General features: G+C 35.3%; 2 long non-coding RNA genes across 3 annotated transcripts; one reads left to right on the top strand and one right to left on the bottom strand.

Moving 5' to 3' along the window:
• The first annotated feature begins 3,266 nt into the window (after positions 1-3,266).
• On the top strand, positions 3,267-5,895 carry LOC125235332. Of its 2 annotated transcripts, XR_007178069.1 has the most exons (4): positions 3,267-3,570; positions 3,657-3,893; positions 4,456-4,609; positions 5,764-5,895. It is a non-coding gene; the product is annotated as an uncharacterized LOC125235332 (long non-coding RNA). The 2 variants fall into 2 exon arrangements; XR_007178068.1 differs by having other exon boundaries at positions 3,267-3,893.
• A 1,417-nt stretch (positions 5,896-7,312) lies between these two features.
• On the bottom strand, positions 7,313-9,880 carry LOC125235466. Its single transcript, XR_007178089.1, has 4 exons — positions 9,522-9,880; positions 9,072-9,424; positions 8,285-8,463; positions 7,313-7,476 (listed from the first exon to the last, which is right to left on the bottom strand). It is a non-coding gene; the product is annotated as an uncharacterized LOC125235466 (long non-coding RNA).
• Positions 9,881-10,111: the final 231 nt, after the last annotated feature.

The following is a 10,111-nucleotide window of genomic DNA, read 5'->3' as shown; positions in this document are numbered from 1 at the left end:
GATTTCACATCTCGCGGACGACAGTCTGTTCTGTGTGTAAAACTTGTAGTCAGTTTAAAAAAGTCCATTATTTTTTGTATACTTTTCGCCGGTACCTGCTACTAACCCTTATGTATCTGTTGCGCAAAAAGTTATTTTAATTATAGTTTGCCCTATCGATGTGCACTTCCAATGTACCAGAAGGTCGTGAAGGGCACGAGATCTGTGATTTTTTTTAATTTCAATACTAACAATGACATCAAACGCAAAAGTACAAGTGCTCGACATTATGTTTTTAAGATTCAAAAATTTGGTATACCTACGACAGTGTGTCAGTCTGTAAATTAAATATAGCATGTCGTGATATGTTTATTAATTTTAGAAATACAAATATAATATAATTTCAAAAATGTTCATTGTCAAAAATACGAACCGATTTTTTTTTTATTATAGCAATTAATCTATCGGAGAACTAAGTTGAAGTATAAAGTAAATAAAGAGACGTACAAGTTTAAAATAGACGGTTACACCTTTCATAATATGATACATAGTAGTCTCCAAGGTTGGTGAAAAATAACATTTAGCGGCCCACTACTTGGTCGCTCAGGTATATCCATAGTGATATCAGTGCAATAAGCAAACTACCCGACACAAATATACAGGATGTAACATTAATGCCGGTGATCCATTTAAGAGCATAACCGGTATCGAATAGCGGTTACGAATACCACTTCCTTTTTTTTAAATAAACACCATGAAAATTAAAGGTACTATAGAAGGTAATGTATAAGCCGTAGGATTTATCTTCGGCAATTATGTTACATAGTGTATAAAAAATATCGGCAGTCAATAAGTACCTCGAACTGTGCAAAATTTCTATGGCACCGCCCAAACCTTTGTTTACAATAATTCCGGCTAAATTTAATTGGCGGTGTACAATAAAACGTCGTAGAATATATGCTCGAAAAGGGAATTCGTAGAGTCGTGCCGATTTAAAACACCCTTCAGAGGTGTCAATTCTCCATACAAACGCTCTCGACTATTTTCTCCCTGGGAGCCGATTTTTCCAAGGAAAAAAGTAGATTAAGTATATTTTTTTTTTCTTTAGTTGTGACATCAAGAGTCTTTTACAACTCTAAAGTTATTTTAGTTATCTTTTATTTGTATCAGTTCGTTTTTTTTTTGTTTTCATCATGTATATTTTTTCTTTTTTTTTGGTGTACTTTAACACTTAGAGACTATACATCTCTAAAATCTCTTATTAATCATAGTAGCTTTGTACTTTGTATAATTTATTGAAATGAATTTCCATAGAGTAGGTACCTAGTCTGTTAATTTAATATTTCTTTTTTTTTTGATGAATACTTTTGCTGATTAAATTGTATCTCGTTTTTTAATGCATGTTAATTATAAGATGTAATGTTTTGAAAAGAAGTGGCCCGCCGAGTTTCTTGCCGGTCCCATAGTGGATACCCCCCTCCAACTGAGGGGGGACTGAAATCTTTTCGAGGCTGAGGCGTAGGGTTAGAGCCGGCGTAGCTTTATTTGACGTTCATAAGCGCATGGTAATATGCCTACTTGGAAAATAAATATTTCATTTCATTTCATTTCATTTCATTTGAGTCTCACGGCGTTCGAATTCAGAAAATGGTCACTGAAAATAATAGGCAATTCACCGTTTTCAACCGGTATTTTAGTGACAGTGAGACTCAAAAATCGGCCCCCTGGTTTTTAAAGATAGAGATTGACAGATTTTTATCTGTACCGGACCGTTTTGATTTTTTTGATATTCTTATTTTTAAAGACGCTAGAACCCATCAAATTTTTCCAAAAACGGCCTTATTGATTATGGCTCAAAAAAAGATGTGGTATTGAAAATTGATAACAATTAGCCAAAAAAACTTAACGGTCCGATGCAGAATATTTCATTGTTATTCATATTTTCAAATTTCGTTACGATTGATTAAATTTTGAAGGAGGAAACAGTCGAGAGCGGAACCTGGATTTAAAAGATTTTTTTTCGCAATATCGTTTAACTGAGTTGTTCTGAATGGACAATTTTTTTTCGATAAATCTAGTTAATCATAACACTAGTATATTTAACTAAAATTCCAAATTGAAAGCTCCTTTCCAATTAGCATTTTCGCTCCTGTAGCATCTTCAGTTCTGTTTTAATTTATCGCCACTCGTTTCGAATTTCTTCTTTTCCGCACTTGTAGCTTAATATTGTATAGCAATTTTGCTGCGCATTGTCGCGTTGAACGAATAAGTATATTTTTAAATAATAAATAAATAAATATAGGGGACACCTTACACAGACTAAGCAAAACTTTTACTATTGGTGCTGAGCGACGATATACATACTTAAATAGATAAATACATACTTATATACATACTATACATAGACAACATCCGTGACTTAGAAACAAAAAATATCTGTGCTCATCACACAAATAAATGCCCTTACCGGGATTCGAACCCAGGACCGCGGCTTAGCAGGCAGGGTCACTACCAACTGAGCCAGACCGGTCGTCAACTGAGCCAGACCGGTCGTCGTCATCATATATCTCCGAAGCCAGATTGAATAGTTAATTAGGATAAATAACAGATGAAGTGAGAAGGGCTAAACCTTAAATGCATGACCTAGACAATGATTTATTCAAATTTGAATTTTGACATGCTGTCAATAGAGTCAAAAATACATGATGCATATAAATATCACTATGCATTTAAGAGTTAATTCATCATCTACCTCGAAAACACATGTCGTCCCGGCCTGCCTACTGACGATGTATGAATTCCTTTATGCTGCACCAAAATTTATTCCTAAGTAAAGAGAAATTGATGGAAAAGTTACGATGTCGGGACATTTACTTGCAGTACAGATTAAGCTGATCTATTTATAATTGTATTTAATTTTATGAATCTTAATTATTGACATGTTGCGCTATTATTTAAGAATTTAAAATTGCATGTATTAGTTTGCAAGATTTTTCTAACACAATATTTTATTGTAAAAGAAATATATGAAATGAATGAATTAATGTACTATATGGGTAGGTACTTTCGGTGCGAACGCCATCTTAGCGGTTTCGTGTCGTGAATAATATATTTTTCTTTTACTCATTAATATTGTTTAAAGTGTAATATCGATAGCTTATTATGCGGTAAACTAATGTTGTAGTGAGAAGCTGAAGAAGAATTAATCTCGAAATGCGTTTAGCCTCTTTTTGGTCGTCAACGGCCGGTAGCACAGAATATATAATAGTCGCACTTACAGCGGGCGAAGCATGGAAATGTGATAGAGATAATTTGACAGTTAGGGTTCAATAAAATGACAGTAATTTTCGATATATATCGCTCTTAACATGCTGGCTCGTTAGAGTATGAAGTTAGTTATACATTTATAGCAGTAAGTGACCGAGCTGATAAACGTCAATTCGCATAACATGCTCGTTGGATACATTTGACAGATCGTCCCATTTTGACAGTTTGGGGAGTTAATTTTAACTAAGTGGTTCTGAGGTCACGATAAGCTTTATCGTCGAAGTAAAACTAGTGAATCGATCTATTTTAAAGTATAAATATCCGGTAAGCATCCGTTTTCCATGATTATATTGGAAGTTTATTAGTTAGAAAGTTCGGCTATGTATACTATTCTCATAATTTCTTTGCAGGAAAGTCAAATTATGCTATACCTACTCGACGCCGCTGTAGAAGAAAATTTAGTCGAAAATTCCAATACACAGACGCTTCAAGAGACGCTCGCAACCCGTCTGATAAGTACGATGAAGAAATGGCATAAATAAGTATTTACAGAGTGCATAAGGAGGCGACAGTGCATTTCACATTCCCCAACTTAACGCTGAGAATCACAAATCTAACAACCATGATGGATTACCTAGTGCCCTAAGGTAAAGCTACTTATAAAATTGACATGATTGCAGTGTATCTAGTTAAGTAAATACATTCTTGATGCCTAACTAATGTTAATGTAAAAGTTTGTATGTTAGAGACAGACAGAGCTGCTTCAAGCAAACATCATCATTTCACAAAACTCCCACATAGCATCATTGTTATCAAAAGCACTTCAAAAGTATCTTTGCCATACCTACTCTAATATATCTGTTGATCAAACACACAAAATCAGCTATTACTTTGGCAAAATAATTATTTATTCATATCCCAAGGAGAAATATCAACTTGAAAAAATTGCAGCTGTTCTGATTACTTATTTGTTTTAATGATAGATCTATGGGACTAAATTGGATCCAAATTACCAGAATAGTAGGTATTTGTCAGCAGCGGCTGGTCCATACAAGCCGATTCCCACCGGCTTGCCTATAGTAAAGTACCTAATGTTAAGACAGGTTTCTTTTTGCTAAGTGTTGCCTTGCAGAAATTTTCACCAGCTGCCACTGGTATTTGTACAAGGCTTTTTTATTTTATTTTACATATTTTACTAATTTGTTTTAGGTTCTTAATTACCTATCCACCCTAGCAGAGCTAGTGCCAACTACCAACACAAGACTAGACAAGATTATGGCTCATCCATTTGGTAGACTACTGTGATATGACCCAGCATCTCAATCAATTGACATTGTACATATCTGCTGTCAACAGAAGGCAAGTAAGTCATTTGAGTACCTACTAAACCATTAGACATAAAAAAATAATTAGCACTATCACTATAAGTACCTATTGATTGTGCAGTGAGATAGGTAGGTAGCTATTGTTTGGTTGATATGTTAATCAGTTACCTCTGAGAATGAAAGTCTTTAGTACCTTGTTTACAAAGGATATGTATTGCCCCAAATGATTTAAGTAGCTAAGTTTAAGCAGGTTTATAATTTGTAAATTGATTGCAATTATCCTTTTTATTAAACTGTTTATCATCATCATCCTCCTTGCGTTATCCCGGTTTTGCCACGGCTCATGGGAGCCTGGGGTCCGCTTTGACAACTAATCCCAAGATTTGGCATAGGCACTAGTTTTTACGAAAGCGACTGCCATCTGACCTTCCAACCCGAAGGGTAAACTAGACCTTATTGGAATTAGTCCGGTTTCCTCACTTCACCGAAAAGTGACTGGAAAATATCAAATGACATTTCGCACATAAGTTTCGAAAAACTCATTGGTACGATCCGGGGTTCGAACCCGCGACCTCCGGATCGAAAGTCGCAGGCTCTTACCGCCAGTCCACCAGCGCGTTATTATTAAACTGTTTATATTAAATTAAAATTAGGTATAAATTTAGACAAACTCACACAATGGAGAACAACTATTTATGATTAATTTTACACTGTTACAGTGTGTTTATTCTGTTCCAGTGGATTCCAATTGTATAGGAGTATGCTGTAGTTTTAACACTTTCACAGAATATACCATCATTTATTTTATGAAAATAAAGTTATTATCTAGGTCAGTTAAGGCAATTCAAACATCATGTTCCCTTTATATAAGGTATCAACTCACTTTCAAGTTTACTCTCTCCTCCCACCAGACACGTTGTCCCTGTTTCTTTTTATATTGATAATTTGTCCACATTTTTTGAACCAAGTAGGTACAACCTAAAAATAGACTTCTTGTGTGACAATAATTTCTAAACTGCTGCTTACATTTACAGTTAACTAATTAGCATCCTAGACCACTCTAGAACCCCTTCTTATTGATACTGTGCTTTATTTGCTATATAAGTCAGTTTGAATTTTACTGTAAAAGGATCCTACCGTGGCCTAGGATTCAGATTGGTTGCCTGTACCTGTTTCTTTTTTATTCTTCCAGAAAATTCGTGGTTCAAGAGGAACTATGGAAGAGGTGCCTCTCGGCCTATCTAAGCATGATGCAATGCTGCAACTGCTGGCTGTTGTCAAGAGCTGGCGTGCGAGCGTACACAATAAACAATTATTTAGGACATTATTTTGTTTTACTATCACACTGCATACAGCCTTAATAAAATCTGATAGTCACCTCTGTGCCGGCGAGAATATTTGAAATAGGTAAATAATACAATTTCCAAAATAAAATATTTTTTTTATTTGACAAAAAACATTAGTATGTAAATTTCAGGTACAGTAGGTGTAAAATGTACTTAAGACATTTGTATATGGGTTCTGAGTTAAAATGTACTGTACTGTTGTGTTACAAAACCCAGAAAAATATAAATTAAAGAAAATAGGTACCATTTATTACTGACATTTGTACACTATTTTTCATCATAGAAATGTACATAATCTTTGTCTAAATCTAATGTCTAAAATAGGCCCTTAAGGCATTGTATCCCTCGCTGTACCGCAATGCTGATAAGTTGTGTGAGGAAGTCGCCAGCTCTTCGGTCATTGAAATTAAGTTCTGCACTGTTAAAACTTTCACAAGTTCAGATAACTGGAAATTAGAGCCATTCTCCATATATTTCCATATTTTTTATGTATGTCGTATAAAAATATTGAATTAATAATCTTTATTGTCACAACTTAATACAGTTTATATAAAGTAACGAAGAAGTGCAAAAACAAACAAACTAATCTAACAAGTAACCTTTCTTAGGTGCAGCTCTATTAGTTTTGAGCGTTGCGAGGGTTTCAAGGCACAATGGTTATACAAATTTTGCCCCGAGGGAAACACCAATTTTTTCACCACAGCAATACGAGGAAAATACTAACTGTACCTAAATCAAAATCATCAATTTATTAAACATATGCGAGTAGGTATGATATGATTCAAAAACACCATACCTACTTAAAAGGCAAAATCTACCAGCCAGCTTAGGACAAGTTAAAATCTGTATGAAACAACTTTGCAATCTTGCGGATAAAATTCAACTTTCTCATCCGTTTTTTGGAGAATTAAGAGAGCTTCTACCAGTTGGTGTGGTGAAAAAAGAATTTTGTATTTTAAAGTTTTAAAAAATGCAAAATACATCCACTTTTTAATATTTGAAAAAAATAACGAAATAGTTTTTGGTAAAAGTATTAAAAATAGATAATCAGGTATTTGATATTTACATAACATACAATCACGCCTGTGCGTCCCATAAAGGGAGAGTAGGCAGAGCACATGAAACTAGCTAAATCAAGCTTCAGTGCCACTCTTGGCAAATAAGGGTTGAAAGTAAACGAAACTGTTAGGCATTGCAGTGACAGGATTGCCAGCCTGGAACTCGCCTATTTGATATTTGTATTTCAAATACATTCATTCTAATAATTAATATCTCTGATTAGCTGACGAGAAACGTCACTCGCCCTTTCTTTCGTGTGTCCTCGAAAATTTTGAGTGTTTTCTAATATACCATGACTGAAACAATGCAAAACACATCCACTTTGTAGTATTTGAAATAAAATACAAAATAGTTTTTGATAAAAGTATTTAAAATTGAAAATAGGTATTTTATATTTGTATTTCAAATACATTCATTTCTAATAATTAATATCTCTGATTAGATCGACATCAACTTCTTGTGTTTCCTCGACATCTTGAGTGTTTTCTAATATACCATGACTGAAACAAAAACAAAATAAATTAAATTAGAGAGGTCACCTTTTATGGTAACTTTAATGATGAATAACCATCTTAAATAAGTCATATGATGTAAGTATATAATATTCAAAATAAACATCCATGGTTCCGGGACAAATATACATATACAATCCCTAGAATATCTGCTTAGAAGGTAGGGTCACTATGCGCTAAGCCAAACTGGTCATTAGACCCTTTAGCACAACTTGCCTACTTGCCTAGTCGCGCGCGCGAGTCCATACATCAAACGCGACTTCAAGTATGGACTCGCGCGCGACAGGGCAAGTTGTGCTAGAGGGGCTGTTAAATGTTTATGAATCATCATCATCCTCCTTGCGTTATCCCGGCGTTTGCCATGGCTCAAGGAAGCCTGGGGTCCGCTTTGCCAACTAATCCCAAGATTTGGCGTAGGCACTAGTTTTTACGAAAGCGATTGCCATCTGACCTTCCAACCCGAGGTCTTATTGGGATTAGTCCGGTTTCCTCACGATGTTGAATAAAGGTCTTAACATACATACATACAATCACGCCTGTATCCCATAAAGGGGTAGGTAGAGCACATGAAACCACTAAAGCTTCAGGGCCACTCTTGGTAATTAAGGGGTTAAAAGAAAACGAAACTGTGGCATTGCAGTGAAAGGTTGCCAGCCTCTCGCCTACACCACAATTTAACCCATATCCCATAGTCGCCTTCTACAACACCCACGGGAAGAAAGGGAGTGGTGAAATTCTTAACCCGTCACCACGCAGGCACACTAAAGGGCTTAATTATTACAAAAGTAACACTCACACTTATAACTTTTCTGGACCTATTTCAAACTATTTCAAACAAGTTGGTTTTATGGCATTTAGTTCAATTACACCTCACTGGCCGAAGTATGGTTCACTGTCACATTGTTTTTCTTTTTCTGCAGCTGTAGAAAGTATGACAAGAAGGAGCCACATCATATTTAACTATGCAATGGTAGCCTGCAACAATTATTAGAAACTGGATTTGGGAAAATATATATATGATTAACAAGAGACATTTATTATAGTTATTATGTATCAATTAAGTTATGGAATTAAAACCGAAATAAATTACACATATGAAAGAAAAAGTGACCAAGGCCTCTAGTGCTTGAGGCAATAGATTATAATTTGACTTGTGTTAATTAGAATTAAGTTATGGAAGTTTATACTGCCTTTATGCGCTATCATTCTTTCAATTATAAATTTTAAGAATTATCTGTTTGAAATGTCATTCAGTTTTTTTTTTTATATTGGTCAGCTAGTAGCTACATAACCATTAGAAATTATAGTATTCGCATGAGATGACCGGTCTGGCCTAGCGGGTAGTGACCCGGCTCGCTAAGCCGCGGTCCTGGGTTTGAATCCCGGTAAAGGCATTTACTTGTGTGATGGGCACGGATATTTGTTCCCAAGTCATGGATTTGTTGCTATGTATATAAGTATTTGTATATTATATATATCATTGTCTGAGTACCTACAACACAAGCCGTCTTGAGCGTAACATGGGACTCAGTCAATATGTGTAAGAACATCCTATAATATTTATAAATATTTAATTTATGTACCTCATTCCATGCTCTAGGTACTCTATGCCAGAGCCTTGTAGTGCCCGCTGTTGTTGAGTATATATCATGCCCACTTAAAATTTGTTTGTGTCATGGCATTTCACATCTCTCGCGGCAAGCCTAGGCAACATTCCTTGTTGGCTCCTTGGTATGTTTGCAGCATACCCTGACTGAATTGCTCAGAGGAAATTCGCCGTCGCTAGACGCCGATTGAAACACAGTCTGGCTCTGTCGCGCCAATATTGAAGAGCGATAGAGATAACGATATTATCGTAAACGTTTGTGCTCCCGGGTACGTATCCTCTTAAATATTTCACTATCATTCTCCTGCCCGCTTGTCCGTCTTGCATCAACTGAAAAATATAACAAAAGCAATTAATAATGTAACAAACTACAAGAACCCAAATATTACCATTAATATACTAAGTATTGTTATTTCATTAAACTTACCATTTTTGGTGGAATTCCTTTAGTTTTTACAACACACAACTTACTTTCATCTTTGACTTCTATGTTTTTCGGGTGTATGTGACATTTGTCAATATGTCAAATCAAACTTTGACAGGTGTCACAGCTGTCAATTTGAAAAATCCGTGCATTTTATTGTTCCAAAACACATCCCGCAATGAAATAAAGGCAGCTATTGAATGGATTTTTATAAAAGACAATAGTGGTCACTCACACACTTATCATTTATCTATCGACGCGTTCATTTTATTAAACCCCGATTTATAACTTTAGTATGCTTTGAGCTACAATATAATTCCACTTTCGGTAGACGATAGAGATATATTTAATGACAGACCATAATTGCCCTGCGACGTTTATTAGTTCGGCTATGTATACTATTCTCATAATTTCTTTGCAGGAAAGTCAAATTATGCTATACCTATTCGACGCCGCTGTAGAAGAAAATGTAGTCGAAATTCCAATACACAGACGCTTCAAGAAACGCTTGCAACCCGTCTGATAAGTACGATGAAGAAATGGCATAAGTATTTACAGAGTGCTTAAGGAGGCGACAGTGCATTTCACATTCC

Source organism: Leguminivora glycinivorella, chromosome 17, assembly GCF_023078275.1.
Source record: "Leguminivora glycinivorella isolate SPB_JAAS2020 chromosome 17, LegGlyc_1.1, whole genome shotgun sequence".
Taxonomy (NCBI): domain Eukaryota; kingdom Metazoa; phylum Arthropoda; class Insecta; order Lepidoptera; family Tortricidae; genus Leguminivora; species Leguminivora glycinivorella.
Note: the sequence above shows the minus strand (reverse complement) of the source record. Positions and strands in the feature narration are given on the sequence as shown.